Genomic DNA, 11,428 nt, shown 5'->3' with positions numbered 1-11,428 from the left:
TTAGCCTTTGAGTACCGGTTCGACACTTGGGCTACGCCACCTCGAATCCTCTTCTCGATCATCAAAACTTTGTCAATGTCCGTCAATAATTCTAATGTCTGTTTAGTAATTTTGAGCATGGAATCAAAGGCCAGACCGGGGGAGGTATAATAATGTAAAGGCTCAAGACCGTAAGTTTTTAGACAATTTTCACGAAAATGTTCGAAAATATCAGCCAAAAGTAGAACGTCAGTTTTCAGGTACAAGTCCGAATATTCCCCCAAATTTTGAATATTAAATGTATTCCAGACATTTGTAGCGTGCTCGTACTCGCTGTCTGAAATAGCTTCGTCAGTCAGTTTACTATAAAAATCGTCTTTAGTCGGTAATGTCGTGTCATTTAATTTTTCCCATGAATTTAGGTAATCGTAAGGAAAAACACCTTTTCTCGTCAAAAGGCGGACAGTCTCCTCCGAATCACAATGAGACTTAGTGATTCTTTTTTGGTTGTCATCGAGGTATGAGGCCAACTTTTCGATTTTGTCAGCCATAAACCGGAAAGAATCTATAAATCTCAATTTGATTCTGGTATCCTTTACGTCTTTTGTGAGGGAAATGTATTTTTTCTTATTTATTGGTAAAAGTGAAATGTTGACCTCAAATGACGTAGCCAAGTGACGTATGATTAAGTGACTGTCGTAAGAAGACAAGCAATGAAAAACGACCGGTATAACGTGACTGTCCGTATAATTTAAGTTACAAGAATTATGACAAGGCCCCGGTAGACCGAATTTAGATGTGAATGATCCATAATTTTGATATCGAAACTGGTAAACGGTTTTTCGCAAATGTGACAAAATTTCGCGTTGTCATGTTCGAATTTTTGCGCGGCAGTCAAAGGCTCCATGGGCTTCGGGTGAGATAGGATGTTATTCACCTCGTCGGCAATATGTTCAAGTTCCCGGACGAACCACTCCTGACAATCACTACCCCGATATAATTTAAAACGCGAGAGGCTATCGTCATATGAACATTTAAGATAATAGGCGACACTAAACGCAGTATGTTTTTGTACATTTTGAGTGTTTAAATTTAGATCGTTGTTCTCGTCACACGATTCCAAAATGCATTCAAAATCTGCATAAACGGCGAACGGTACCCTCTCTTTAAAACGATAATTTTTAAACTGTAAAAATTTTTCTTGCTCACCTGGTAGTTCTACTTTGCAAGTATTTGTTTTATAATTGCAATATATTAAGTGATCATCTAAAAGACGCTGCTCTGTGAAATGATTAAGACAACGATTGCAAATATGTTGTTGACCGTTGTGTTTAGATATTTGTTTGGATAATAAACGCGATATGTTTTTTATCCACGCAAAGTGATAAACAGGTGTTACATCGTCATCGTTGTCGCTATCTTGAACCGAATTTACCGGGAACATTAGTAAATTTATAACTCGTTTGCTATCGCTTTTACACAAGCATACCGGTAGGACTTCCTTCTTATCAATGCCGTACACATTAATTGCCAAGTTATTTAGACGCTCTAATTTTGAAATTTGCTTTAAAGTTATAGGAAATTCTATGCCGTCAAATTTTAATATGTCACGAAAATCGGGATATAATGAAGTTCTATATGTATGTGCTTTAGCTGGATGTAGAGCAGAGACTATGCTCCATAAAACACAATATTCATCATTATTTTTTACGTTAACAACACATTTTTTCTTTTAATAAATTCAGGCATCTCGACGTACGTTGACGAGCCCACGGTAATCGGTGAATAATTATTTATATTTACACGTAACCCGATAATTTCCAACAAAGTCCAGCCGCTATTATGATGTTCAAAGTTTTCTAGTTTGTGTAGTATAGGTTGAACAACATTGTCTTCCCACCACTGTTTTATATTTGTACTGCGGTCAATAATTTCGTTTTTTGTCCCGAATGATTTTAAATCTACTTCACCATCATATAATTTTACGAAATTTCCTTCAAAAACTAAATTTACTTTAATTAACGAGTCTTTTAATGCATTCTTCGCTTTTATAGAAAAACTACGACATGATTTTTTTAGAAACTGTTTAGGTTCCTTGAGACTGACGTTCACGATGATTCCCGACCGCACACGACTCTTGAAGCACCATTTCACATCTTGCCACACCAAATTCTTCTTGTTGGGACGCACTACCGAACCTCCGGACACTTTATTTTTAATTTTTAATTGTTTTAACTGTTCACGATAATATTTCAGCACCGCCAAATTGTTTTCTAAACGAAATATATTCTCGTTCTTATCAGTTTTGTGAATTTTAATTTTAATAGCCTCGTTTATTACGCCGATATTTTTATTTATAATTTTGATGTGTCTGTTGATCTCGTCATCGGTCTTCAACAGAATCAACGATTTTTTGGTCAGTTTAATAATTTTACAGCTGACATCACACACGGTCTCGGCAACTGATATTTTGTATTTCAATAAAAAAAAGTTTAACACGACTTTGAAAAGCAAACAAAACAATCACGTGCACTCGAACAAATTTCGAAAGCAAATGAGATCTTTTGACGAGTCCGCAGGCTTTTATAGTCGACGCGTTCGGCTATTTCCGGTTATAACCGGTTATTTCCGGTTATATCCAGTTTTGCATCAAAAGCCTCCGAAACGCTGGACAGATAAAGCCATTGCACAACATTATGCAACATTATGAAATATTTCATCACCCGCTAATCTACAAGTTCCCACGCTAGGATCACAGTTACAGGTTGAAACTTGTTGAAAAGCCAGACAAAATTCCAAGAAAAGGGTAATAAATCATGTATTTGTTTACATAACGGTGATATAAACAACGCTTTGGTCACGTATTTTCCTAGAAATACATCTATATATTAATTTCCGAGAAAAAATTATGGTGCATACCGCCTTTGAAGTTTGTTTATATATCTGCTTAAAAGCCCGACAAAATTCCAAGAAAAAGGTAATAAATCATACATTTGTTTACATAACTGTAATAAAAACAACACCTGTGCCGGAAATGGTGATGACGTCATCATTGTGTTCCAAGAACGTGAGTCATGCCAACCTCTACAATAAAAAATAGCTGTTATAATTTTTTCAAATAGGTCAAATGTGAAATCCATTTAAAACATACCTTTCGGTGGACACCCTGTATATGCATACTCTAATAATAGCATAAACTGACCTTTCCCAACTGATATTTATACGTAAATATTCGATTGTCGGCGTAATATTATTTTATGTGATAATAACTATATGATTAAATTTTGTTTACTTTATAGGCACGTTCCCATATGAAGCCGGAGAAATATGTTTAGTGTATTAAAAAAATAAAACTTTTATGCATCCAAGAGAGTAACAAAGCAAACGCTAAAACAGAACAACTCATATGTGCTGATTCGACACGGGATTTATTTTTTTAAATAATATTTTTACCATGAGTACTTTTAGTCGATTTGTATCTGAAGCCTCCGCTTTGTTTATATTAAAACATCTTATCTGGTATTAGTCATACACAGCTGTGGCCATATTCCAGGAAAGTTATCATCATGTTGTTATCTTAAACCCACGCGCGCGCGCTCGTTTCTTATATTTTCTACCTTATAACAAAAAGATTGGCACCAAGATGCCGTCGCCGCTGCCGCTGCCGCCGCCACCCCCGCCGCCCGCTGCCGGCTTCCAGCATCGCCATCCCGCTCCCTGCTCCATGACGCAGGCATACCGCTGCTCTTCCCCGCACGCCGGCATCCCGCTGCCGCCCCTCACGCCTGCACCCCGCTGCCCCTGCCGCTGCTCGTGCATGCACCTGGTGCCGCCTCTGACGTCACGCTCCTCGATGCCGACCTCCTGGTCATTGCCGATGACGGACCCCGGCTTCTTCTTCTGCAATCCAGATCCCCCACCCCCGCACCCCACTGACACTTCTTCAGCGTGACCTTGGAGCTGCTACTGGAGACCTGGTGCCAGCTCCAGATGACGGCAGCCCGGTGGTAGCCTGGAGTGACCTTGAAGTGGCCTAGTTCTCTCCTAGAACAACTACTGGCCGAAATCATCGGGCAATATTTCATTGGACCATTTGTACTGAAGGTACTCTAGAAGGTTAACTGGGAAACTTTATTTGGAGTTTCTCCAACACAACTTGCCAAGAGTTTTAGACGATCTACCTTTGGCAATACGACATGGTATGTCGTTCATGTATGATAGGACACCAACCCATTTTAGTCTGGCGGTTCGCGAAAACACTTAAACAGGCATTGCGAAAATTGTTGGATAGGAAGAGGAGGGCCAGTGGCTTGGCCTCCTCGATCTAACAATCTGTAATTCGTAGACCTAGAGAATGTATAACATTAGAAGGAGCTCAAGTTGAATCGACATATAAAATTATGTAATAAAATTCATATTAAACAAAAATAGTTTTTTTCTCGAAAACAGTTCATTTTATCGATATCAATCAAGAGAACCAATTTTTTAGTCTAAATCTAAAAATATTATTTTTGTGCCTTTATCGTAAAGGGTGTAACAAAAATTGGCATTATTGTGCTACAACTAGTCCGTCCCTTACAAGCCAAATAAATTATTTTTATGTGTCAATTTTTAAGGAGTCTTATCTGTTGTCTAAATTTCTTCCAAATTTATGTAATCGGTAGTTTGAACGGGTGCATTTAAAAAAATTTACTTATCGCCTTCTACAGCTTTCCTATATACTTTTTGAAGGTATCTATTGAAAGAAGATATCTTAAAAATTTATAAGCATTAGGACTTAAAAATTAAATCATAAGAGCAAATTGCTTAAATTCTTAAGTATAACGAAAGCCATGTGGATTCTTGTCAGAATTCTGTAAACAAATTTTTATATTTTTAAGTCATTATGGGCGTAAAATGTTTTTGGTAGAAATCAATAAACTCATCTTCAGAAATATTTCATTTTGTTGTTTAAATTTTCTTTCCAAACTTCAAATTTTCCATCGCAAGGCACGTTTTCATGGATCATCTGCACTGAAAGAGGAAGTGGTTTGTTGGTCAGTATCTGAAATATTTATATAGGTATATTTTACTAAATTGTTATTATTATTACGTGCAAAGAACTTGCTTTGATATATAAATCTTAACTTATTTTATTGCTTTATAATGTGCTCACCTGGGATGTACCTACTGGCTGCAAATATTCTATAGACAAATTATTTTTTTTAGATTTTTAGACTAGACAAATTATTTATAGGACTATGTTCACACTATGTCCAGGTCGCCGACATCTATGGAAAGCGACAGCGAAAACGGCGAAAGCCGGCTCAGCTCCGGGCTGCTGAGCCCGGAGTCTAGTTTTGGACTCTAGTCCGCTGCAGGACTAGAGTCCAAAACTATGAAATAACAGCTCGCGGAGAAAATATGAGACTGAGAGAAAGACTTCGTGGTCCAGGAACTCAAAAATGAGTTACGAGCCTGGAGACAGGTCCTCCAATACTTAGCGGAGCAGCACCAGGAGCTGCGGCGACGATTAACGGCAGCTCACGCGTACTTTCACAGATGAGGCCAGCGAGAGGAAGCTGAGGAAGGTCATCAGACGAGATCTCCGAACAAGAAATCCAGTCTGATCTAACCGAGCCAGGTTTTAATGTTACCTCCGCTTTCGGAATGACCCGCAGGAGGTCGAAAGCCCCGATGGCCCTGGTTCTAGTCCAGGAACCCCAAGAATAGGATGACATCTTCACAGTTACCAGATGCTGCCACCTCGACGTCCGGGTGGAAGCACAGCGGGCTAAGACCGAGCCTATGCAGTGCCACCACGACAGCGCTTCGACTACGCCTAAAGATACTGCATCGCAGCGGCTAAGTACGTGAAATGCGGCGAAGAACACTACTCCGGTGACTACCGTAATACCAGGGACATACTTGTCAAATGCGTAAACTGCGGCGGCGAACACCAGCTACCCTAAGTCGGCGGCGAAAAGAGCCCCCCCCCCCAGACGGTCTCAAAACAAATAACTAAGTTGCTGCAACCCTACAAGGTATCAGCAGCGAAAAGCTTCGCGAGGCAGAGACTGGCCGCTGCCGCGAAATTCAAGGAAGCCCTTAAGCTAACCGGGATGCAGAGCCCGCTAATGTAGCCATACGGGAAATGTACTACGCGATGTCTGCCTTTTTTTTAATAAAATGCGATCTCTTTTACAGAAATAGATGGACCCTCTGAGAAATGTGACGTCTCTCAGAATTGACTCCTGGAATATCGACAGAGACGAAGGAGTCAATTGCCCTGCTTGTTAAAGGCGGTATAGATCCTAAGATAGTAAACATGGGAGCCGCCGATGTATCGATCCGTACTTGCAGGTACGGAGGAGACCTTGTCGTGTTTACCTGTTATCAGCCTTCCCGGCTTCTTCTTACCGATCTTGAACTGCGAGTTATTGGGTCGTTGTCTACAGGAAGCTGCGGCTAGTTGACCAACCCCTAGCAGTTCTGATTCGATGAATTTCGACAGCACTAACCGTAGATAACTTGAAATTATAACAATTTTGGAAGATAACACTTTTATTTGTCTTAATTACAGCGTTGGGCGAAGTTGAATCTATAATCGTCCTTCTGAGCGGCTGGTTGGGTATTTATACTATTTATTATCAGCTAGCAACTCAGCAGGCGATTTTCCATTGTCAGCAGAATAATAATAGAAACTTATAAGTAAAGAATTGTTATAAAGCAATATATGAATAATGTTAAAATATATATACAGGGTGTTCGGATAACATGCGTGCGGTCCTGGAGACATGGCCCCAAACCGTAGCCATCGGTACTTTAACATGAGGTCGCCTGAGTGGCACAGCACGACTACTACCACGCGTGGCAGGGTGCTACTGTAGTTCTTGCGAACAACGATGACGTCGCAGCGTACGGACCCGATGGACTGACGCACTACGGTACAATTAGAAGACCGGACGTGTTGGATATAACTTTGCTAAGAGCAATACCGATGGCCGCCGACCTGAAGACGCACCTCCATCTCCTGACCTTAGGAGATGAGTGTCACGGCGAGGACACCGTCGCCAGGAGGCAGACCGACTGGGGCCCATTTCGCGCAAAATCCACACCACCTTGGAAGCGGCCAGGACACGTGGCAGCGACACCTGGAGTCACTGAACCGTGGAGATCGCAGTTTGTGGACTACGAAGAGAACGACATCGTCTATGCCAGATATAAAAAGGCCGAGGTATTCGCCGACAACCTTGAATTACAGTGTAGGGAAAACCTTCTCGACGACGAAGACGAGGACCACGCTGACGAAGTGGAACGACGCGTACGACGCTACCGATTCCCAACCGACAGTGACGACATTGGGCGGGCGACACCCGAGGAAGTAACACCCGTAATACACCCGAATGTGACCAAATCGGAATCGAATACTCCGAAGGCTCTCTCCCTAGTGAGAGAGCCTGATAGCAGTTCTCAACATCGTCAACGCCATCCTGAGTTTGGCAATCCCTCAGCCAGGTGGAAGAAAGCTGACGTCATCTTCTTTCCGAAACCAGATAAGAATTTAACCTTTGCTGCTAGGTACAGGCCCATCAGCCTCCTGCTGATTATGGACAAGGTACTAGAGATAATCAACCTGACCAGACTGCGAGAGAGCTCGGATGAATTGCGAGTTATCCCCGCTGCGGACACTCGACGGCGCAGAAGATTCTCAGGTTAGTAGAACATATGTCCGCAGGTTTCAACAACCGAGAATTCACCGTGGCAGTCTTCCTGGACGTCGCCAAGGCCTTCGACAGGGTCTGGCACGATGGGTTTCTGGCTAAGATGCTCGACTTTGGCTACCCTATCGGACTGGTCAAACTGGTGGAGTCCTTCCTCAGAGGCAGGAAGCTGCGTGCGAAGGTGGAAGGGGCCCTATCCACCTATCGAGACGTCGAAGGAGCCCCCAAGGAGCCGTGCTATCACCGCACCTGTTCAACATCTATACATCCGACATGCCCAGGACAGAGCGCACTACCGTGTGCCTCTACGCCGATGACACCGCCATAACGGCCCGTTCCCTGAACCCCGATATGGCGAAGAGGTACCTCCAAAGAGCTGTAAGCCAACTAGAGGACTGGTGCAACAGGTGAAAGGCGGCGATCAACCCGGAGAAAAGCACAGGTATTATGTTTTTTCAGAGGTACCGAACGCGCCCCCAGGGATACGTGTAGTTCGACGGAGTAGACATCCAGTGGGCGATCACCGTCAAATACCTAGGGGTAACCCTAAATCGCAAGTTGACGTGGAAGCCGCACGTCGACGCCGTGGTGTGTAAAGCTAAGACGTTGAGGACGAAGCTTTATCAGCTCCTGTGCAGGGGCAGACGTCTCTGCCTGCGGAATCAGCTAATCCGAGCAGAATTGCAGCCACAACTGACGTACGCTGGGACCGCATGGGGACACAAAGACGCACCTAGCCTGGATGCAGTCCGTAGAAAGAAGAATTCTGTTATATTATTATTGCGAAATTTCTACTAACGACTCGAACAAAAATGTCTACTATTTTAGCCTAGGCATAGACCGCCGGAATTTAACTTTCAAGTTCCAGTACGAGGGAGGAAGGAACTATATCTAGGTTTCCGACTCCGATGGAGTCGCAACCGCTCAAGTGGCAGCGAGCCACGCGCTTGGGCCGTAGACATTACCGACACCACCATCAAGAGAATACCATCCCGTCTTCTGATCTCCAAAAATTAGCGGGTTCGTCCCTAATTCTTTATTTATAACTTATTTCAATCTTTGTAACAAATTAAAACTAACTTTAACATAAATTAACAAATTTTTCTAATTAAACAAACTTCAAGAGTGTTACAATCTCTTTAACCTAAAACAGTCAGTATTAATTCAGTCGCATTCAAATATATATAAACGGTATTGATTAATTGAGTCAAAGTTACGTTACAAACTATCTACTTACTCATAAATTAATATTGTTTCACACTTTTCATTTCATCGTTCGTCATTATGCAGGTTCAATTAAATGCATTAATAACAAAACGTGGTATGTTAAAGGTACAGCTAACAAGGCACAATTAGCGGAGTTACAAAAACGCACACAAAAAATAGATGCTATTTGGGACAATTTTGTTCAAATTCAAGCCGATATTCGGCTCTTAGATGATAAACCCGATCACGACAAAGAAACGGAAGAATTCGAAAATAAATACTTTAAATTAACCTCAGAGGCGGAGTCGAAGGTCAATGCTGCGGTAAATAATCTGACGGACAGTAAGAGTAGCGCATCCACGTCTAACAATACTATATCTAATGTTAAATTACCGGACATTAATCTTCCCGAATTTAAAGGAAGTGACGAGGCTTGGGTGTCGTTTCGCGATTCTTTCAATTCTTTGATACATAGTAATCCTCATTTAACTATGAGTGAAAAATTCTATTATTTACGAAGTGCTATAAAGGATGAGGCCGCAGAATGTATAAAAAATTTGGAAATGTCCGATGAACATTACACAGTGGCGTGGGACTTATTAAAGGAGCGTTACTAAACAAGAAATTAATAATTCATAGTCATTTAAAAAATATATTCGAGCTTCCAAACGTAAATCAAGAATCACACATGCCATTAAGACAATTTTTAGATACATTTAAACAACATTTACGTGCCCTAAAACGTGGGGGAGTCAGTAGATACATTGGGCAATATTTTGATTTTTTTGTTAACATCTAAGTTAGATTTCGTCACAAGAAAGGAATGGGAAGTTAGTACAAAAAATGATACCTCACCAAAGGTTGACGATTTCATAAAATTCTTACATAACAAGTGCCTATTATTAAAAACAATTAGCAACAAGGTTTCTACAGTATCAAATCAAATAATATTAAACAAATCTAGACAAAGGGCTGATCCAAAATGTTATTATCCAAAATGGTCCATTTTGGATAATTTACGTAATCATATTAAATGCAGAGCATTGTTGGATAGTGGCAGCCAATCAAATTTTATAACGGAATATTTGTGTAATAAATTAGGCATAAAACCCACAAAATGAAATATGTCGGTATCAGGCATTAATCAGGTTGCATCACAAATTTGAAAGAAAGTGCGCTGTTCTATTAAATCAACAAATAATAATTTTGCACGCGAATTAAACTTTTTAGTAATAAATCACATAAAAATAATATATCGCATACATCATTTGACGGCGAATTGTTGGACATACCTACCTTTGGCCGATCCCGAATTTTACAATTCAGGCCCAATTGACGTGCTATTAGGTGCTAGTATTTTTTGAGATCTGCTAAGAAATGGAAAAATTTAGTTAAACAAACGCACCACGACATTACAAAATACAGTGTTGAGTTGGATAACTTCGGGTCCGATACCTACTCGTGCAAAACAAAACAAGATATGCAAATAATTTGACTAACGATTCAAATTACATTCTTTCAGACGATGACAAAATAAAGGCATTAGGTATATCATGGAATGCAAACAGACAATTTTTACTTTTCGTTAAATAATGATCACTGGCAAATTTCGAACACCAAACTAACCAAACGGGCTATATTATTATTATTACTGTGATGCCTCTGAAAGGGCTTATGGAGCCTGATTGTATTTAAGAACCATTGACTACTCAGGTACCATTTCAGCAAAATTGATATGCGCAAGATCACGGATAGCACCTGTCAAATCTTTGACTTTGCCAAGGTTAGAGCTTTGCGGGGCGCTTTTATTAGCAAAATTGGTACGCGACACTATTGAAGCTTTAAAATTAAATATTCAAAGCGTAGTTAATTGATGCGATTCAATGATAGTTCTGTCTTGGATTGCTGCTCATCCCAGTAGTTGGAAAACTTTCGTAGGGAATCGCGTTTCTGAAATCCAGCGATTGACTAATCAGAAGCAGTGGCGACATGTTCCCTCTGCCCAAAATCCTGCATATATTACATCTAGAGGTTGTTCCCCTATTGATTTGTTGGAAAATAAACTTTGGTGGCACGGTCCTTCTTATCTACTGCAATCAGAGGCTGCTTGGCCATGTAACATTTTAACAAAATCCTAAGACAGGCCCGAAATTAAAAATTAAAATCAAGTAATATCGCGCTGCTGAAACGCGCTGTCACGCGTATCTGCATTTTGCCGAGTGACTAAAATTTAGCAGACTATTTCACTTTACTTAATAAACTTTCAGTTTTATTTAGCAGTCAGTAATTAATTGCTTTCTGTTGTATAATGCAAATGTTAGCTTTAATATGACCCATTGTTGTTACTTATAAGTTAAGTTTCTTTTTTGAAATGTGAACATTTCAACGGGGCCGGCATGTTAAATAGACAATCCTGCAATCTCGCGATGAGTAGGCAGGTGAGAAGAGATGACAGGTGACAGAAATACCGCTAGTATTGTCATATGCTCTGTTAGTTAAAAACTCTAGAAATACAGTCCATATACAGGGTGTTTTTGAAT

The sequence above is a fragment of the Anoplophora glabripennis genome, unplaced genomic scaffold (genome assembly GCF_000390285.2).
Source record: "Anoplophora glabripennis isolate ALB-LARVAE unplaced genomic scaffold, Agla_2.0 scaffold413, whole genome shotgun sequence".
NCBI classification, from domain to species: domain Eukaryota; kingdom Metazoa; phylum Arthropoda; class Insecta; order Coleoptera; family Cerambycidae; genus Anoplophora; species Anoplophora glabripennis.
This window is presented reverse-complemented; position numbering follows the sequence as displayed.